The sequence below is a fragment of the Camelus ferus genome, chromosome 1 (genome assembly GCF_009834535.1).
Source record: "Camelus ferus isolate YT-003-E chromosome 1, BCGSAC_Cfer_1.0, whole genome shotgun sequence".
Taxonomy (NCBI): domain Eukaryota; kingdom Metazoa; phylum Chordata; class Mammalia; order Artiodactyla; family Camelidae; genus Camelus; species Camelus ferus.
This window is the reverse complement of record NC_045696.1, coordinates 107,342,148-107,362,481: the sequence shown is the minus strand read 5'-3', so window position 1 is coordinate 107,362,481 and position 20,334 is coordinate 107,342,148.

The window sequence follows — 20,334 nt, the reverse complement described above, 5'->3', positions numbered from 1 at the left end:
GTTCAAGCAGCCTGGTCTGCTCGCAGCTCCCCACTGGCTCTGACATTCTCCTTGCAGCTGTCAGGGTGAAGGTTCTAAACAGAAATCATAGCATCTTATTTTCCAGCTTAAAATCTCTGGGGGCCTCTCATGGACTCAGGGTAAAAGCTAAGTTTCTTTAGTAGGTGCTGGAATCCTGCTGGTGCCTGGTCCTGTCTTCCTCTCCAGCCTCATCTGATGTCCATACTCTCCAGTCACATAAAATTACTTTCAGATCCCCAGGAAGTCTCTTAAGTTGTCTATCTCTCACCTTTTGCTCTTTCTATTTATTTCTGCCTGGAATACATTTTTCTTTGTTGTCAAACTCCTCCTGGTAAACTCCTGTCCATCTTTTAAGACCCAGATCAATGATGCGTCCTCTGGTCTACCCAGCAAGGGATTAGGATGAGGGGTGATGACTAGGTGTCAGTTCCTTGGAGGCTGAGCACCAAAAAGGAGTGAGGCCCTGGCTATGAGTGGGGAACAAAGAAATAGACCAGCAACTGCAAGCTGGCAACTTCCCCAGTCTCCATTCTGTCTCCAGAACTGTTTTCTTTGTCAGGCATAAATTTTAATGTTTTTGAATTTGAGCATTTGTTCTTTAGTTCTCTATTTATGTTACATTCTTGGCCCCTGAAGGCCTCTGGGTAAATGAATGAAGGGGCTGTGGATGGAGAGCTTGAGAGGATGCAAAAGGGAGAGGTTCCTTTTTCATCTACAAGCAGTTGGCCACATGGCGTGGACTGAGAGTCAGGAACCCTCACTCTACCTGATCCCACCCTGTGGGAGGGGCTAGACATAAGTGATCTGTAGAAGCCATCCCCACCCTTTACCTCTTCTCCCTGCTCTCTACTCTCTAAGAGTGGGAACATACCATGAAAGCCAAGGTAAAGATCTATCTCTGTGTGGTCCTGGACTCCCCGTGTGGGCTTGTCTAACTAACAGCAAGGCCAAGAGGCAGCAGAGGGTAGAGAACTTGGACTCTAAAGTCAGACCAAGGGGTGAGGGTGTAGCTCAATGGTAGAGTGCATTCCTGGCATGCACGAGGTCCTGAGTTCAATCCCCAGTACCTCTATTAAAAAACAGATAAATAAATAAACCTAATGACCTCCCCCCAAACAAAAAAATAAATGAAAATAAAGTCATACCAAAATTATCTCCCCCCAAACAAACAAACAAACAGAAGTAAAAACAAAGTCAAAGTAGGTTCAAATCTCAGTGCCTCATCTATAGAGACAGAAAGTAGATTAGTGGCTGCTTAGGGCTGTGGGGCTTTGAGCAGGTTGTTTTCCGTCTATACCTTGATCTTCTCACTGGTAAAATGGGGATGGTAATAATCTCTACCTATGAAGTTCTTGTGTGGATTAGATGAATTAGCTATGTGAGGCTCTTAGCACAATGTCAGAGTTTTTACACAGGAAGGGCTATGTAAGTGTGTGGCATTCTTGGTTTTTGGACAGTACTCTACCTCCAGTCCACAAGAAGGAGTGTAGAACTGGGACTGGCTGGTACACGTGGCCCTAGTTCTAGAGTTCCTTGTTAGTTTGACAGGAGGCTAGTTTGCTAAATTAAGCTGATGCTACCAACAGAGCCCCCTCAAGCAGGTCTGCTCCTTGCTGCCTAGACTTGAAGAGTCAGGGATGAGTGCTCACAGGCTGGCCATCTGTGCACACAAGCCTTGCCACCATCAAGTTCTGTTCCTCTCATTTTTCTGTCATCTCTGTGTCATAAAGTAAGGCTGGTTACTTAACAGAGAGAGAGAGAGAAAGGGAGAGAGAAGGCAATTTGATTAGCATCCTGCTGGTAGAATCCTGTATCTTTTTCTGTATCCAGATAGTTTAGAACCAAGGCAGATGTTGGCAGAGAGCTTCCTGGGGAGCTCGGCTACACTCATGCTGCTTCTCCCTCCCCGCCAAGGCTTGACCCCTTCTGTCTTTTGTACATTTTGGTCAGCACAGGGCATGCTAGCATATCAAATTTCTTTAGTTCCAAAAAGCTATAGATTATAAGACATCTTTTATTTTAATTTGTTTATTTACATTTGTTTATTAATGGAGGTACTGAGGATTGAAACCTGGACCTTGTGCATGCTAAGCACGCACTCTACCACTGAGCTGTACCCAGCCCCCAGTTATAAGACATCTTTTAATCTATTAACTTGGTAATAGATATGTGGGTCAGGGGAACCCATAATGCTAAATGAACTCATACATTGACCCATCTTATTTCAAAAGCTTTAAAATGTAAAAAGAAAAAGAAAGCATCTTTTTAATATAATGATTTTTGAAAATACTCTGTCTTTCCAGTAGACTTGTGAACTTGGTGGGGTCAGGGACAGTGCATTTTTGTCCCTCTCCCCACTCCCTCCTCCCCTCAGGCCATGCCTGTTGATGCCCTGAATGAATGTTTCATTTGGAAAAATTTCCAGAGGCTCCCTTAGTTACCATGGTAACCCAAAATTGGTTTCACAGTCCTGTGTATCAAGGGGAGCCCTGCTGAGGAAAGCTGCCTGCTGACCCAGACTCTGAACCATGCTGTAAATGCGGGCCTTCCTTCCTGGGCAAGGAAATAAAACGCTTGCCATGAAAACCTCTGGGATACTCTCGCTAATATAAAACTATTTAAAATAATTCTGTTGTCAATTGTCAGATTTTCTTATCCATGCTAAAACAAACAAACAAACAAACAAAAAACTGTCCTCTCAAAGTCTTTTCTCAGTGAGCCCTAAATAATTTGAACAAAGGACTCTCAGTGGAGAGTTAGAAAATCTATTCTCACGGTTCAGTAATTTGTTGAACTTCTGTTCAATCCAGTTATTCTCTGAAAGTGTACAGATTCCAGCTAAGAAAGACAGTCTATAAATACAATAAAAGCTTCCATTTCTAGGCTCCTATGAATGCTCCAGGCACTTTCTGTACACTTGTTTGACAAACAATTATGTGTCACTTACTATGTACAAGGTACTGTTCTAAGCACTTTGTACCCATTAATTCATTCAATCCTCATAATAAGCCTATGAGGCATCTTCTATTGTCATCCCCATTTTACAGACGAGGAAATTGAGGTTCAGAGATGTTAAGTGACTTGTCCATGGTCACACAGCTAGTAAGCTATAAGAGACAAAATTCAAGCCCAGGCTGCCTAATTTCAGAATCTGTGCTCTTAACCAAGTTGCCACACTGCCTCTTTTAATCCCTTCAATAGTTTAATAAAATGGATATTAGTATGCTTACTGGATTGGATACTGAGTCTTAGTCAGGTAACAGGTCTCTATGGCATCTTCAGTCCTGACCACATTCTGACTCTGGGAAATTCTGGAAACTCTTCTAAGGTTTCAAATCAAATTTCATCTTCTACCTCTCCAAACACACATTCATACAGTCACAGGAAATTTACAATGCTTCTCTCAAAATTATCTTTAGGGGATTAAGAGTTCCAATCTTTATAGATACCTTATTTTGAAGTGATGATCTAAGGCATGCACTGGTAGGAATTGAATATGCAAACTTAATTAGCTTAATTAATTAGAAGAGAGTGCTTCTGTTAAGATCACAAAGTAACTGCTCTTTAAAGTATGAGCTGGTAATTGGGAATATGGTAACTCAAATGCTTAAAGCATTTGAATTGTAGTATTCTAAGAAGGTGCTCTCAGAATATGGAAGAGTAATTATCTTCCACAGGTGAGAAGTCAGTCAGTAGGAAGAAGACAGAAGTTAACACTCTAAAGTTGAGGGTCACTTTTCCCAAGCCAAATTGTGAGTCCCTTGAACATAGAATAGTGGAGTGACCAAAAATCCTGGTTGGCCTGGGACTCTTCTGATTTTAGGAAAGTCCCTCATCCCAAGGAAACCTTTCAGTCCTGGGAAAACTGGGGTGTTTGGTCACCCTAATAGAGGGCCAGTTTTGAATGACAATTTGTGGGAGAAATTCCCTGTTGGATGGAGAAGGGGAGCTGAGGGGAGAGGTGAGGGGGCATCCTAGGTAGAAGGAGCAGTCTGAGCAAAGGCGTGGGGTACAGAGTGTTACAGTGACTTGTGGGGGGAGGTGCAAGAATCCTGTAAGGCTCTAGTTTGGAGTTGGGAGGGGAGGCTGAGAGGAAAAGTGAGACCAAGGGAGGTGGCTGGCCAGTTACAAAGCTGATAGAATCTGAAATGGGCAGATAGAACTTTATGAGCCTGGCTCAATGCCAAGTTTTTCCTCTGTGCTAAGGAGAATTATCAGAACCGGGAGCCCTTTTATGGTGATAGTGGTCCTTTTGAGTCTCGGTTAACTTAAAACAAAACAGAATCTTAACTCAGTGGTCTTGAAATATTTTTGCTCTTATCTTCTCTAAAATAATTTGAAAACTGTGTATCCCATGCATATTTTGCATGTTTAATCATTGCAAATGATATACTTTCTGGCACTTTATAAATATTGGTATTTAAAAATAAACTCTTATATCATTCTTTTAAATGAGTCCAGTGGAATCTAAATACCAAAGCAATTCAATACCATCCTCCAACTAACATCCATTTAAAATATACACAAACAACCTCTTTTTCAGTAGAAAATTCTGCATTGCAAAATTGCATTGCATCTTTTTTTCTCCTTGAACTTTTTACTTCCATTTCACTGCTTCCACAGAATTTTATCCTAATATATTTTTATACTTCGAAGTCTTTTATTGATCATACTATCATACTTCTTTGTTATAAAAATTATGTATATAAATAGAAATGAAATTTTAAAACATTTGCTATGACCGTTAGATTTTAACTACTTAAAGTTCTTCTGGATTGAGTTATCATTACAATGAATATAATTACACATTTGATTAAAACAATATAAATATATCACAAACTTTAATAAGTAGTAGTAAACATCAGAATAAAAATTTATTGGAGGAAGTTTATTACTGAGGTGGACAGCTACTTTTAAAAGCGGTTCATGAATGGATGGATGAAAATTATTTGTTGCTGGAATGAGATAGCATCCAGCATCAATCATATTCCTTTTTTGTTTGCTTATGTATGTGTGAGCCCTGAGAAATCTTATTTATATAAATAAGATGATGGAAACGGAAGGCATTTTGTTATAAACAAATGTCACTCAATGCTTCAAACTCCTCTTAAGTTATATGCCAAAAAACCAGCAGAATGATATATTATAAAAATTTATTTTTGTTGAGCTGTCAGCTGATAACTTGATTAGATCCTCCTTCAATTTTATTGAAGAAAGAATAGGAAACACCTGGCTTATAAAAGTTTTGTTATCCCACTTTCTCAACACCAACACCAAAACATCACCCCTGTCCCATACATGCACACCTTTTTTTAGATGCACCATAGTAAGATTCAGGATGGGTGATGATGAGTGTGCCTTTCTCCTGTAAAGAGGAAGAAGTTTAACTGCAAAATGGTAGTTATGAATAGAAGAACCTGCAGGATACAAACCCACATCAATCATTTAGAAAAAAATTAGTGAGAAAGTCTTCATATGCTTCCAGGGTTGCATGGGGCCTGAGGTTGAGACCACTGTCTTAGGAGATGTTGTTGCTGACCCGTGTGGGATCTACGATCTGGTCCGGAATCAACTTCCTAAACAAGGATTTTCTAAGGAAAAAGAAAACCCCTTCTGGATCATGCCATATTGGCCTTTGCCTTAAACATGCTTGTCTTAGCCCGGCTCTTCCACCTTGAACTTTCTGTCTCTGTGTCGTGACCCATCTTCAGCTCTGCTTCTTAACCTTGGGCCCTCCACTGGTGGCTGTCATCCATAGATGAAAAACACCAGGGGATGTCTTTCCTGTCTGTACCCTGATTCAAGAGGCTGACCCCAGGAAGAGTCCAATGGAGTTATTATCTGTGATGGTGGGAGGCAGATTCTTGTTTTGAACCTACAGAAAGGGAAATGGGAATGGATCCAGAAGTCTGATATCTTTCAGGCTGGGTCCTTGACACAATTTTCCCCAACTCTGACCATGAACATTCTTCTAGAGTCTCTCTGTTTCTTTCTTCCTTTCTTCCTTCCTTCCTCCCTCCCTCCTTCCCTCCCTCCTTCTTCTTTCTTTCTTTCTTTCTTTCTTTCTTTCTTTCTTTCTTTCTTTCTTTCTTTCTTTCTTTCTTTCTTTCTTTCTTTCTTTCTTTCTTTCTTTCTTCTCTCTCTCTCTACATGTGCACACATGTGCACGTGACAAAGCCTGGAGATGTTTTAAACAGCAGGAATCTATTTGGCAGGAATATGAACAATATGCTGAACAGGTCAAGACTAAAAGCAGTAAGACCACTCAGAAGACATTTATGGTTCATGCAAGAGATGCTAATGACCTTAAATCAGGCAGGAACAGTGGAGATGGAAAGAATGGGTGGACTTAGGAGATGTTAAAGAAAAGGAAAGGACTTGTTCAGTGTAATGACTGATTGGATGAAGAGGGTGGAGTTCAGGATGAGTTCCACTTTTCTGATACAGGTAACTAGATGAATGATAGTACCACTCACCAACTACATACAAAGGAAAAATGAATTTGAGAATATGGAAAGTTCAACTTTTGCATGATTATTTTGAGGTGTCTGCTGGATAGATAGAGTAGGCAGTTGGGTCTGGAGCCCAGGAAAAGGTCTGGGTTAAAGGTACATATTTAGAAATCAGTAGTGTATAGGTGGAAGTTCAAGCCTTGGGATAGGGTTAGATTACCCAGAGAGAGGATGTAGAAAGAGATGAGGAGAGGGCAAACTCAAAAACACACCCTAAAGTCTGGACAAAGAAGAGAAGCTAGCCAAAGAGGTGATAAAACAGAAGAGCAGTTAGAAGGCGAACCTAAAGCGGGAGGGGAGCTCCCAGGAAGACATAAATGGTCCTAGAGTCAAATGTCTAAAACTCTGCATTGGATCTCTCCTAGATTGATGCAAACAAAAAGATTTTGCCCAATTCCATTGCCCCATTAATAATAACCCCGCACCATTTTTCTTCCTCTAAATGCTAAACTTCTGGAAAAAGTTTCTCATTTCTGTCTCCAATTCTTCATCGCCAGCTCTCCCCTTAGAATCTAGCTATATGACTTCTGTCTTTTCCATTCTACAGATGTTGACCTCTCAACATCCTTCAGGCTATCTTATCAATGGTCTTTTCTCATCCCAGTCTTTTGGAGATGATGCTAGGAAGCCACAGTAGGGGTGTAGGGAAGTGAGAAAGAAAAAGGAAGAAGGCCAATAAACGGTGTCCTATTAAGTCAACTACCACTGTGAGTGACTAGAACTTAATGCTGTTGAAGAACTCTGGGAGTCGGTGTAGAACATGGGGTCAGAGTTCTCCTAAGGGGTGATGGGACATGGAGTATTTATATACCAACTCTAGTCAGTCTTTGGTTGAGGGCTGTTGCACTGCAGTGAGGATGGGGAAGCATTAATTCCCCAGTACATCTTGCTTGTCACTGTCGGGGCAGAGCAGACTCTCATAGCCAAAGGCATTTAGACTGTTGGATTTAGGAGTCCTGCCCTGTAACTATTAAGACCAAGAGTATTTGGATGGGGCACTAACTGGGTCTGCCACATCCCTTCTTCTTGCTCTCCCCAATATCTTTTACTCTGTCCACCACCCCTTATGGAAATATTCTTTTTTTTTTTCTGTCCTGGTACTAGGGTACCAGGTTCTTATTCCCATCTTTGCCCTATAGCCTTAAACAGTTATTTTTCTTTCTTTTACTTCTTAAACAAGAGCAAACTGGAAGGTAGAACTCCAGTCCTCAGTCCTTTGTTCTTTGTTTCTTTACACACTTACTTGATTGTTTTTCTGTCCTCATTAACTTAACTCTTGCTTCTATGCAGATTACTCCCAGTGTGTTGTATATAATTATCTTCAACGACTTAGCTGTTGAGATCAAGATTTATTTAAAAGTCTTCAGGATGAAAAAAAAGGCTTTGGGTATCTTTTATAACTCAACAGACTGAAAAATCTATAAATGTCTGCTGGGAGTCATTCAGGAATTACACTTCCCGCTGACAGTGTGAGAAGCAGACTCAATATGTGATTCAGCTTGCAATCAATGAAGCATTATGCTTAAAGGAAATGGGAAAGTCTCATACCAATTTAGAATTTGTCACTAACTCAAGCCTGACTCTTTGTCCAGAAAGAAGTGCAGCTCCCTACTGTCAAGACCTGAGCTCTTGGGATCTTTGCCTGTTTCCTGGGCAGAGTTGTAATTAACAACGTTTGCTATCAAGAAAAGCAGCATGATGCATGCCCTCAAATCAAGCCTGTGTGTGTGTGTGTGTGTGTGTGTGAGAGAGAGAGAGAGAGAGAGAGAGAGAGAGAGAGAGAGAGAAAGAGAGAGAGAGAGGGAGAGAGAAAAGGAGAGAGGGAGAGAGAGGTTGAGGAGGGCAGGAGGGCGGCATGTGAATAGTGAAGGGTGGGGTGGTGGAGGTGGATTCTGAGGGAATGGTAAAGGGATGGCTTGCTGAGCAGGTTCTCAGCTCTGGCTCCATCCATCACACTGGCTCCTCAGGGAGTAGTGAGGGTTAGGGGGGAGTTTTATACTTTAAGGTTGGGCTTAGTCTTTTTCTGTCATCATTCACAATTTTTCTTTGGCTTCTGTCTTTGACTCATATTTAAGAATAGAGCACTGAAAATTTGGCTGGAAGCTCTGAGCACATGTGAGAAGCCCCAAGAATTCGATTGATTGATTGATTGATTGATTGATTGATTGATTGATTATTTATTATTAAAGTATAATCGATTGTACAATATTATGTAAGTTACAGATATACAACAGAATGAGTCAAACCTTTCAAAAGTTATACTCCATTTATAGCTATTATAAAATATTGGCTATATCCCCCATGTTGTACAATACCTATCCTTATAGCTTACTTTATACATGATAGTTTATATCTCTTACACCCCTACCTCTACAATTCCCCTCCCCCTTCCTTCTCCCCACTATTAACCATAGTTTGTACTCTATATCTGTGAGTCTGCTTCTTTTCTGTTATATTCACTAGTTTGTTGTATTTTTTAGATTCCAGACATAAGTGATATCATACAGTATTTATCTTTCTCTATCTGACTTGTTTCACTCAGCATAATACCCTCCAAGTATGTTCATGTTGAGCAAATGGCAAAATTTCATTCTTTTTATGGCTGAGTAGTATTCCTGTGTGTGTGTGTGTGTGTGTGTGTGTGTGTGTATCACATCTTTTTTGTCTATTCATCTGTTAATGGTCACTTAGGTTGCTTTCATATCTTGGCAATTGTAAATAATTCTGCTGTGGGCATTGGAGACCCATGTATCTTTTCGAATTAGTGTTTTTGGGTTTTTTTGGATATATACCCAGGAGTCGAATTGCTGGGTCATGTGGTAGTTCTATTTTTAGTTTTTTGAGAAAGCTCCATGCCATTTTCCACAATGGCTGCACCAATTTACATTCCCACCAACAGTGTACGAGGGTTCTCTTTTCTCCACACCCTCGCCAACATTGTTATTTGTGTTCTTTTTGGTGATATCATTCTGACAGGTGTGAGGTGGTATCTCATTGTGTTTTTGATTTGCATTTCCCTGATGCATAGCGATGTTGAGCATCTTTTCATGTGCCTGTAGGCCATCTACATTTCCTCTTTGGAAAAATGTTCAGTTCTTCTGCCCATTTTTTAATCACGTTATTTGTTTTTTGATGTTGAGTTGTATGAGCTGTTTATGTATGTTGGATATTAACCCCTTATTGGTCATATCATTTACAAATATTTTCCCATTTAGCAGTTAGATTGTCTTTTTATTTTGTCGAAGATTTCCTTTACTGTGAAAAGCTTTTAAGTTTAATTAGGTCCTGTTTGTTTATTTTTTGCTTTTATTTCCTTTGCTTTAGGAGACAGATCCAAAAAAATACTGCTATGATTTATGTCAATGAGTATTCTACCTATGTTTTCCCTTAGGAGTTTTACACTATTAAGTCTTACATTTAAGTCATTAATCCATTTTGAGTTTATTTTTGTAAATGGTATTAGAGAAGTTCTGATTTCAGTCTTTTACAGGTAGCTGTCCAGTTTTCCCAGCACCACTTATTGAAGAGACTGTCTTTTCTCCATTGTGTATTCTTGCCTCCTCTGTCATAGATTAATTGACCAAAAGTGTGTTGGTTTATTTCTGGGCTTTCTATCTTGTTCCACTGGTCTATGTGTCTGTTTTTGTGCCAGTAGCATACTGTTTTAATTACTATAGCTTTGTAGTATAGTCTGAAGTCAGGGAGTGTGATTTCTCCAGCTTTGTTCTTTCTCAAGATTGTTTTGGCTATTGGGGGCTTTTGTGTTCCCATACAAATTTTATTATGATTTGTTCTAGTTCTGTGAAAAATGCCATTGGTATTTTGATAGGGATTGCATTGAATCTGTAGACTGCCTTGGATCATATGGTAATTTTAACAATATTAATTCTTCCAACCCAAGAACATGGTATATATTTCCATCTGTTTGTGCCATCTTTAAATTTTTATATGGCTTATTAAATTTTTTTTGTTTTTGTTTATTTTTTTCTAGACACTTAAAGACATTCTGCATATATCCCCAAGGTTCTGAAATTTCACTAAGATATGCCTTGATGTGGGCCTATTTTAGAGTACCATGATGGGTACTCTATGGGCCCTTTCAATCTGCAAACTCTAAGCTATTGTCCTGAATTATTTCAAGGATTATTTCCTCCCCCTGTTTTCTCTCTTCTCTCTGGACTCTTCATTTGGATTTTGGATTTCCTGAGCAGGTCTTTTAATTGTCTTTTTCTGCCCAGTATTCTATCTTTTTGTCTTTTTGTTTCATATCATGGGAGATTGTCCCTTTCCATTGTTTTACTTAGTTAAAAAAAAATTCTACCATAATGTCTTAAAAGTTCAAGGCTCCCTTTGTGTCCTCTAATTAGTCCTCTTTATAAATATACCGTTTTCCTCTTTTGTTGATGTAATATCCTTCTCTCTGAGAATTTCAGTTATTAAAAAATTTTTTTCTCCCTAGATGGGCTCTATTTCCTCAAAGTTATCTTTATCTGTGTGTTTGATTTGGTCTCTCTGAGGCTTTCCACAGAGGTGTGGTGTTCTTTGACTTCTGCTTATATTTAAGGATGAGGTGTAAAAAGCTGACTGGAAGCTCTGAACACATGGATTGGGGCTCAATTAGTTCTGGATTTCACAGTACTGTGGTCTAGCAAGGCCAATGGTTAGTAAATCCCTATGTCAGAATTTTGAAGTCTTTCTCATAAGCTTGTCAGAATGCTCAGAGAAAGTTTTTCCAGGCTCCTGAATAGTATAGGCCTGGCTGCCAGCATTCTGGGAGCTGACAGGGAGAAGAGGGCTAATGGTTTTAACATTCAGTATGTGAACATTCACAACCTCCTGTTTCCCACACGGTTTTCCCTGACCTCAGTTGGGCTTGATGCCCCCCAGGGCAGAGGCCCTCAGATTTTCCTTCTCCAGACAGTGTTCCTCTTCGCTCTCAGAAGGAAGTTCTCAAGTCTCCCACTAGGGTCGGGGAGAGAGAGTTTCCCTGCTGTGTGGACTGGGAAGGGCATCTGGGGAACTGATAGCTTCTTAAAAGAACTTTCAATTAGTCCCTTTTATCTCAATCCCTTACTTTGATCCCACTATCAGTGGTACCTGGTGCTGCCAATTCACAAGCCCTTTGGGTTTTACAGTGTAAATCAGGCTGCTGCTTATCTTCTATGGTCACTCCCTTAGGATTCAGTTTACTAAAGTCTGCTAAGCCAGTTAGTGCTTGTCCAGGCATTTTCTAACTTCCAAGCTTTGTTGATTGATTGATTGAAGTATAGTCAGTTTACAATGTTGTGTCAGTTTGTAGTGTACGGCATAATGATTCAGTTATATATATATATATTCATTTTCATATTCTTTTTCACTATAGGCTATTTTAACGTATTGAATATAGTTCCTTGTGCTCTACAGTAGGACCTTGTTGTTATCTACAAACTTCCAAAATTTAGTTGTTGTTGTCTTCTCTTCTTTTCTCTTTGTCTTTGTAGGTATAGTCTTAAAAAAAATCCCTTCCTAGTTGTTTTAGAGAGATTTTGAGAGAGGGGAGAGGTTACTTCCAGGTTTCTGATTGTCGTCCTAATGTGGGTGTCATGGGACAAAACTTTGGATGCTCCACCCTAGTTAGGGCCCTCCTCTAGGATACAGAGGTGGTGAGAGAGAGAACTGGGTCCCTGGAGGAGCTTCAGAAGAAGGGAATTCTGTGAACCTAGAATATTCAAGCTTTCCCAGGCCAAAGAGCATGGGGATCCTTGCAGTGAAGTCCACACCACCCCCTGGGGCTGCGCACGTGCTATCTAAGGCTCACTGGAGTATCTATAGAGGAGGGAAGGGCCCACCACAGAATCTTGTCCTCCACGTCCCTGATCATTCTGCAGTTCCCTGTGTACACTCACCTCTTCCTTAACCCCATTCAGCCTGAATGAGGGTGTCTTGATGATCTTTCCTGTTGTAGAAAATATAAGAACTTTTCACCGATAGCTCCTCATTGGTGAACTGCTAAAAACAAAATCAGTATCTTCGAACATTTTAGAATGCTGTGGGTGAAAAGAGCTTAGAGAACAGCAAGTTTAATCCTGCTATTTAGAGCTGAGGAACTGGTAGGTCCAGGAGTTAATTGATTTACTCAAGGTCACAAGTTGCAGAGCAGCGGAGCTAACAATAGAACTCAGGCCTTCCCCCGCCCAACCTGCCCCCCCCCCCTCCCCCGTCAGGAGCCAGTGCCCAGCGGTCACCTGCTGTGTGGGCTGTGGGCAGAATGCCAATCTGCGCAGTCCGTATCTCCTTAAAGATCATTCAGGTGGCTCATAAACCACCTCACAGCTGAATGAAGCAGTTTGCTCTAATTTTTATCACATTGATTATTATTACATAGAATATTAAATATCCAGTGTGAGCAATCACATCTCAAGTTTTAAAATGAAAAAATCTTTGAGGATTACTAGGAAGAAAAGAGAAAAGTTATTTTGCATATAGAAAGCGTGATAGCAGGCTGGCTATTGCTCTTCACTGTGCTTAGAGAGAGCGCCGAGGGGAGAAAAAGTCAAAGGGCAGACAGGCAAAGGAGTCAGAAAGGATCTGTACTGGGGGGAAGAGTTGCTAAGATTTTGCTTTTTTAATTTAGTATTTAGTTTAATGAATGTTTGTTGAGTAGTAAGTCAAGTCAGATCTGGTAGACATTGGAGATAGTGGATGTGACTGTGTTTGGTCACCTAACAACACCCATTCCCCCTTTCTTGGTAATAGTACCTAACGTTTATTCCCATGGTCTGTGGGCTTCAGGGGAACTTTCTGCTTTAGGAATGGAATATGTGATATGTGATATGGGATATGGTGTTTATCTTAAGCTAATTAACACCACCCCAATCACCACAATGATTGGACCAGGGAAGGATAAACCCAACCAGGCTAAGCTCAGGACTTTGGTCCAACAAGAGGAAGAAGGAAAGTGTTCTCCTTTCCTGTGGACAAGAAAGCATGTGGGTCCCAGAGGCTCTGGTGCTCATCTGAAAACCACAAGGGGAGAAGCCTGCCAAGACAGAGCCAACAATGAAGAACTGGATTTGAGAAAAACTGGGTCCTAATCCCATCATTCAGCATTTGGATAAAGCCTAGCCTGAAACTCTGGCCTGTACAGTTATATGAGCAATTTTATCTTGTTATTGCTCAAATCAGAGCATTTTACTTAATTTAAAGTGATATACAACATGTTCTTCTCTTTTGCATTTCTATGTATATGACCTTCTCTCTAGTCAGCCAAAATTACCTACTAACCATGAGAGGGGGGAGGATTAGGACTTCTAAAAAAGGAATTTAATGAGAGAAAAAGAGTCAAAGTTCAATTTGCTACTTGAGTGCAGAAAGGAGAAGAAAGAGAGAGTGGGAGTAAAGAGATTCTTGTATTGTGACCTAATGCTTCCCTTGGAAGAAATTTCAAGGCTATTGAATAGACTGGAGCCAGCTGGCAATAGAAGGGGCTTGGGTTCCACTCCCTGTTTGGAAATGTGGGAGGAGGAAGCCTCATAGGGTGGCTCTGCACCCCCATAGGATGGTTAAAGAGGAGGGAAAGCGCAGTGTGGCATAGACAAAGTGGATTGGGGGCTGAGATGACAGTCCTGAGTCTACTCATACTCTGCTGTAGTATGGAGAGGGTCCAGAGGCTCCTGCCTGCATTTGGAGTGGGGGATTGGCGGGGAGGTATAGAAAGTAACTGATGGTGCTAGTTGGTCAGGCCAAAGGGTCGCCATGGTGACCGCAAAGTTACCTTGTAGCCAAAAGGCAAATTACTTGGGCCGGGAATCCTCTGGGAGCCATAGCCAGACATCAGGGCATCCACAGTGCCAGTAAGAACCCACCAGAGCCCGAGATACTGTTCTCTGTTGCATTTGCTTGAATGTCCCTATTGATGATTCCTCATGTGATTTTTAATTTTTTGTTTCTGTATTTTCCTATTTCTCTCTCCTATTTCCTATCTACTGTGGTTGTGGAGGTGCCTGGCAGAGTGTTTGTGTATTTGCATTTTAAAGTTAACTTTTAAAAAATTATGGCAAATATACATAACATAAATTTGCCATTTTAATCATTTTTAAGCGTATGGTTCAATGGCATTAAGTATATTCGCATTGTTGCGCAGCCATCACTATCATCCATTTCCAGAACTTTTTCATTTTCCCCAACTGAAACTTGTACCCATAAACACTAAGTCCCCCTCCTCTCATCCCCCTAATACAACTATTCTACTTTCAGTCTCTGTGAATGTGACTAATCTAGCTACTTCATATCAATGGAATCATACGACATTTTTTTCTGTGACTGTCTTACTTCACTTAGCCTAATTTCCTTAGCGTTCATTTTTGCTGTAGCATATATCAGAATTTCCTTCCCTTTTACTTATTTAATTATTTATTTTTTAGCAAGGAAAGGTAAGAGTTGAAGAGCCCCATCTAATGTGGAAAAAATGAACACCTCTACAACGTACATTTTACATTTATTGTCACGTATGTTTATAATAAAAATCCTAACAGTAACAGCCATCACTACCAACCCACTGTCTAGACCTCTGCCACTTACTATGTATATTTTATGTGCCAGGTAAAGTACAGTCACTTTAAAAATTGTTAATTTTCAAATGTTATTTAGTTAAATCTTAAAATCAATGTAAGTATCCCCCCGCCATTTTATGGATGAGGAACCTGAATTACAGGGGAAAATCTGTCTATGATCACCAACGACTAAGAAATAGATCCGGGAGCTGGACTATATGTGTCTGAGCTCAGAGTCCAAGTTACTTGAATTTCAAGGTTGAAAGGAGTTTGCCCGATGCCACACAGCCAGTGGGTGGGGAATGAAAGCTAGTCTGGTGTTTCACTCAAAACGGTGAGGGCACACTGCCAAGAATCCAGTCAGCTCTCCAAAGAAGGAGATGTACAAAGGAGAAGAGAATGGAATGCTAACAAAAACTGAACAGTGGGCCCCAAAGACCAACCTCCCTTTTACAAGTTTGCCTGGGGCTCCTGTCCTCTCTGAAAACCAGGACACCAACACCGTGAGAGGACAGCCTATAGGTAGTTATAACATGTTGTGGAGACTTAAACTGAAGATAAAATATAACAAGGAAATAATTTCACAATGAAACTCTGTTACTTTGTAGCTGTATTGGTCTAGTTGTCAGAAATGCCTGAAGCAAAAACAGTTAAATCAAAAGAACTTGAGATAACAGCAAGGGGATCAAAAGGAATGGAAAGTCAGAAACTTTTCTAATTTCTAAGGCATTTGCAGATCACTGGTGCTGAAAAAACTGGTTGAGTCACTATATGCAAGGCAGGACTGTCCACTAAGCACGTAAATGCAACTACTCCAGGCTCTAACCAGACTCTTTCTTGGGCTTATCTGAATCCTTCGAGAAGTCTGCCCTTTCTTCTTACCAGGTTCTCAGTATGACCCAGATCTAAGAGTCTTTAGTATCTCCATCATTTTGGGGGGTTAGTAACTGAACTTTGTATTTTTTTACTTGAAAAAAATTCAATATATACAAATTGATGATGTGCTTGAAATCAGTGCAAATCTATACACACTCTTGTAAGTGCAGAGTATGTATGAGCATTTACTTCATAGGATTTCCAGTGACTATGTTAAATTCTCACTATTGTGTTTTCTTTCTTTTCTTTTAGGTATTATTATTGTTTAATTGAAGTATTGTTGCTGTACAATATTATATAAGTTACAGGTGTACAACAGGGTGATTCACAATTTGTAAATTTTATACTCCATTTATAGTTCTTATAAAATATTGGCTATAATCTCCATGTGGTACAATATATTCTTGTAGTGTATTTTATACCTAAGAATTTGTACCTCTTACTCTCTTACCCCGATATTGCTCCTCCCCCTTTCCCTCTCCTCTCTGGTAACCCCTAGTTTGTACTCTGTACCTGTGTCTACTTCTTTTTTGTTATATTCACTAGTTTGTTCTATATTTTAGATTATACATATAAGTGATATCATACAGTATTTGTCTTTCTCTGTCTGACTTATTTCACTTAGTATAATGCCCTCCAAGAATTTCTTTCCTTTTTAAAGGCTGAATAATATTCCATTGTATGTATATATCATATTTTGTTTATTCACCCATCAAAGAACACTTGGGTTGCTTCCACTTTTTAGCTATTGTGAATAAGGCTGCTATGAACATGAGTGTACAAATATTTGGTCAAGTCCTTGGTTTTATTTCATTTAATACCCAGAAGCAGAATTGTTAGATCACATGGTAATTCTATTTTTAATTTTTTGAGGCATCACTATACTGTTATCCATAGTGAATTTCCATTTTACATTCCTACCAGCAATGCACAAGTGTTCCAATTTCTCCACATCCACACCAACACTTGTTATTTTCTGTTATTTTTAAAAAAAATAATAATCTTCCTAATGGATGTGAAGTGGATTTGATTTGCATTTCCTTGATGATTAGTGATATTGAGCATCTTTTCATGTGTTTATTGGCCACTTGTATATCTTATTTGGAGAAATGTTTGTTCAAGGCTTTTGATAATTTTTTAATCAGTTACTTTTGTTATTGTTGTTGAGTTATAGGAGTTCTTTATATATTCTGGATATCAACCCCTTCTCAGATATATGATTTGCAAATATTTTCTCCCATTCTAGGGAATTGCCTTTCTACTATATTTACAGTATTTTTGATACGCAAAAGACATTTAATTTTTATAATGTCCAATTTATCTTTTTTTGTTAACTATTCCTTTGGTATCACATCCAAAAAAATTATTGCCAGATTCAATGTCCTGAAGCTTTCGCTCTGTTTTCTTATAAGAATTTTATAGTTTTAGCTCTTATATTTATGTATTTGATCAAGTTTGAGTTAATTTTTGTATGGTGTAAGGTCAGGGTCCACCTTCATTCTTTCGCATGTGAATATACAGTTTTCTCAACTTTTATGTTGAAAAGACTGTCTTTTCTCCATTACAGCCTTGTCAAAAATCATTTGACCATGTATGTAACTGTTTATTTCTGGCCTCTCTATTCTAATCTATTGGTCTATAGGTCTATCTTTGTTTTAGTACTACACAATTTTGATCATTAGTTTTGTAGTAAATTCTGAAATCAGGAAGTGTGAGACCTTCAACTTTGTTGTTTTCAAGGTTGTTTGGTTTTCAGGTACCCATAAGTTTCTATATATGTTTTAGGATGGATTTTTCTATTTCTGCAAAACATCATTGGGATTTGAATAGGAATTGCATTGAATCTGTAGATCACTTTGTGTTATATTGACATCTTAGTAATTTTAGGTCTTAAAATCCATGAACACTATGTGTCTTTCCATTTATTTGTGCCTTTAATTTCTTTTAGCTGTGCTTTGTAATTTTCACAGTACAAGTCTTTTATCTCCTTGGTTAAGTTTATTCCTAAGTATTCTTTTTGATGTTGTTGTAAATGGAAGTTTTTCTTAATTTCCTTTTTAGAGTGTTCATTGTTAATGTATAGAAATGCAATTGACTTTTGAGCATTCTTTTTATATCCTTCAATTTTGCTAAATTAATTTATTAGTTTTAACAGTTTTTTGTAGAGTATTTATGGTTTTCTATGTATAAATTCATGTCATCTATGAACAGAATCACTTTTCTTCTTCCTTTCCAATGTGGATGCTATTTATTTCTTCTTCTTGCCTAATTGCTCTTGCTAGAAGAGAATAGTAGTACTGTGTTGAATAGCAGTGGTGAGATTGGGCATCCTTGTCTTATTCCTGAGGAAAACCTTTTAGTCTTTCACCATTGCATATTATATTAACTGTGGGCCTTTCCTATGTAGGCTTTCTTATGCTGAGATAGTTTCTTCCATTCCTAGTTTGCTGAGTTTCTTAAAATCATGAATGCATTTACCTTTTTAATAATCAGAAAATTTCATACAAAAATCAAGATTTCTACCCCGTATTTTAAAAACAGAAGGTCTTTCAACACTGGATTCACATTTCTTATGGACTCTGAAACTGAACAGCTACTCTCCTTATACAGTGTGCTTTTCAGACATGATCTCCATATAGACTTTTTCACTCATTTTACTTATCTAGAGGGATTTACTTCTTGGCCCCTGTAATTGTAACAAACATTAATTTAGTACTTACAGGGTGCCTGACAATGTCCTAAGCCCTTTACATGTATTACTTAATTTAATCCTTATAATAGCCCCAGATAGTAGGTTATTATTATCCCCTTTCCTGATAAGAAATCTGAAGCACAGAGCTAGTAACTGGTAAAGTGAGCAAATGTGGTAATAGAGCAGTAAATGGTAACGAAGAAAGAATTGATTGAGGGAAAACAGATAGTTGTGCTCTTTGTTGGTGTCCTTTATTTTGCACACAATTTGAAGATTAAGGCAAGTGCTTGAACTTTGATTCAGCAAGTTGCCTCACTTACTTCAAGATTTGTGATTGTGTGCCAGGTGCTTGAGGTCGATAAAAGTCTGAATGCTCCTGAAATGAGGTGTTATTGTGTGCCTTCTGTGCGAATATACAAACCAATTCTTAGTTGTTTAGCCCATGTTTAGTGCTATGAGTACCAAGCTTTGTGTCTGATTGCAAGAGTGAAGTTGTGGTAGTGCTGATGGGAAACTTGTATTTTCACAGTGGTAAGCAGGAACTGTAGTAACTTCTGGCTTTGAGGAATCTTAATCGCTGCTGGGATTCAGAAAAGAAAACTTTTTACTTAAATAAAGGCTGTGTATATATGGAAACTCAGAACAAAATACATGAAAAAAATCTTTTCTGATATCTCCTTCCATAGGAACAGCAAGACACGTCACTTTATTTTTTAGGATGAAAGAACATTTTAGCTGCCTTGCTGCTCATGTCAACATGATGTCGTCTTCAAAAGAAACACTAGTCTACTACTAAAAAGAATTGAAAAGCAATATAAATCTTAACTGAAGTTTCTTTGAGAGGTACCAGTAGTGGACCTGTCCTTTTTCCATCTGCCCATCACCTTATGGTTTCTTCTGATAATAGAGCCTTGATTTTCCTTTGGAAAATGACCCCCTACCCCATTCTTTGTACCCAGACTAAAACATATGGTTGGGTATATGATCCAGAATTTGCTAATGAGACAGAATAACATTTTATTGGAACTACTTGGAAATAAGTGCTCTGTTTCTACTGGCTGGTTAGCTATAAGGATTACATAGGCTCAACACTGGGGAAAGGTGGGAGGTGGGGAGGTGGGGAAAAAAATCACTACATGAGAATAAACTCTTTGAAGTCAACAGAGAGAACAGGAGTGGCCATATCCTGATGACGTTGTTTGCACCCTGGATTCAGCCATATTTGAAACTATCTATCTATGGATTTTTCAGTTAGATCAGTTTGAGTTTTTGATACTTGCCAGAAAAAAGTCCTCGTATTACAGCATACACAAAAAAGAATTCCATTTATTACATGTAACAAAACATCTAAAAATCCTTTTTCCTGTTTCTCAGTATCTCTTAGTGTCATTCAGAATGGCAGCTGTGCTAAATTCCTAGTCTCACTCTCTCAAATCTCCCAGAAACTTCTCTTAAACTCACATCACTCTAAACTCAGGTCAGTCTTTGTTTTTCTCACTCTCATTCTCAAAACTTTTCTGGCTCTCTTCCTCCCCAGCTTCCTCCCAGAGAAACAAAATCTAGCTGAATTTTGTGGATAAGCCTAGCCTTCTGAGGCTCCTCTTGCTTCTATACCTCTACTCCTTGCCTAGATCAGTGCAGTTAATGCCCAGACTGCTTTCTGAACAACAAAGGATCCTTCCTCTTCAAAAAAGTAAAAGGC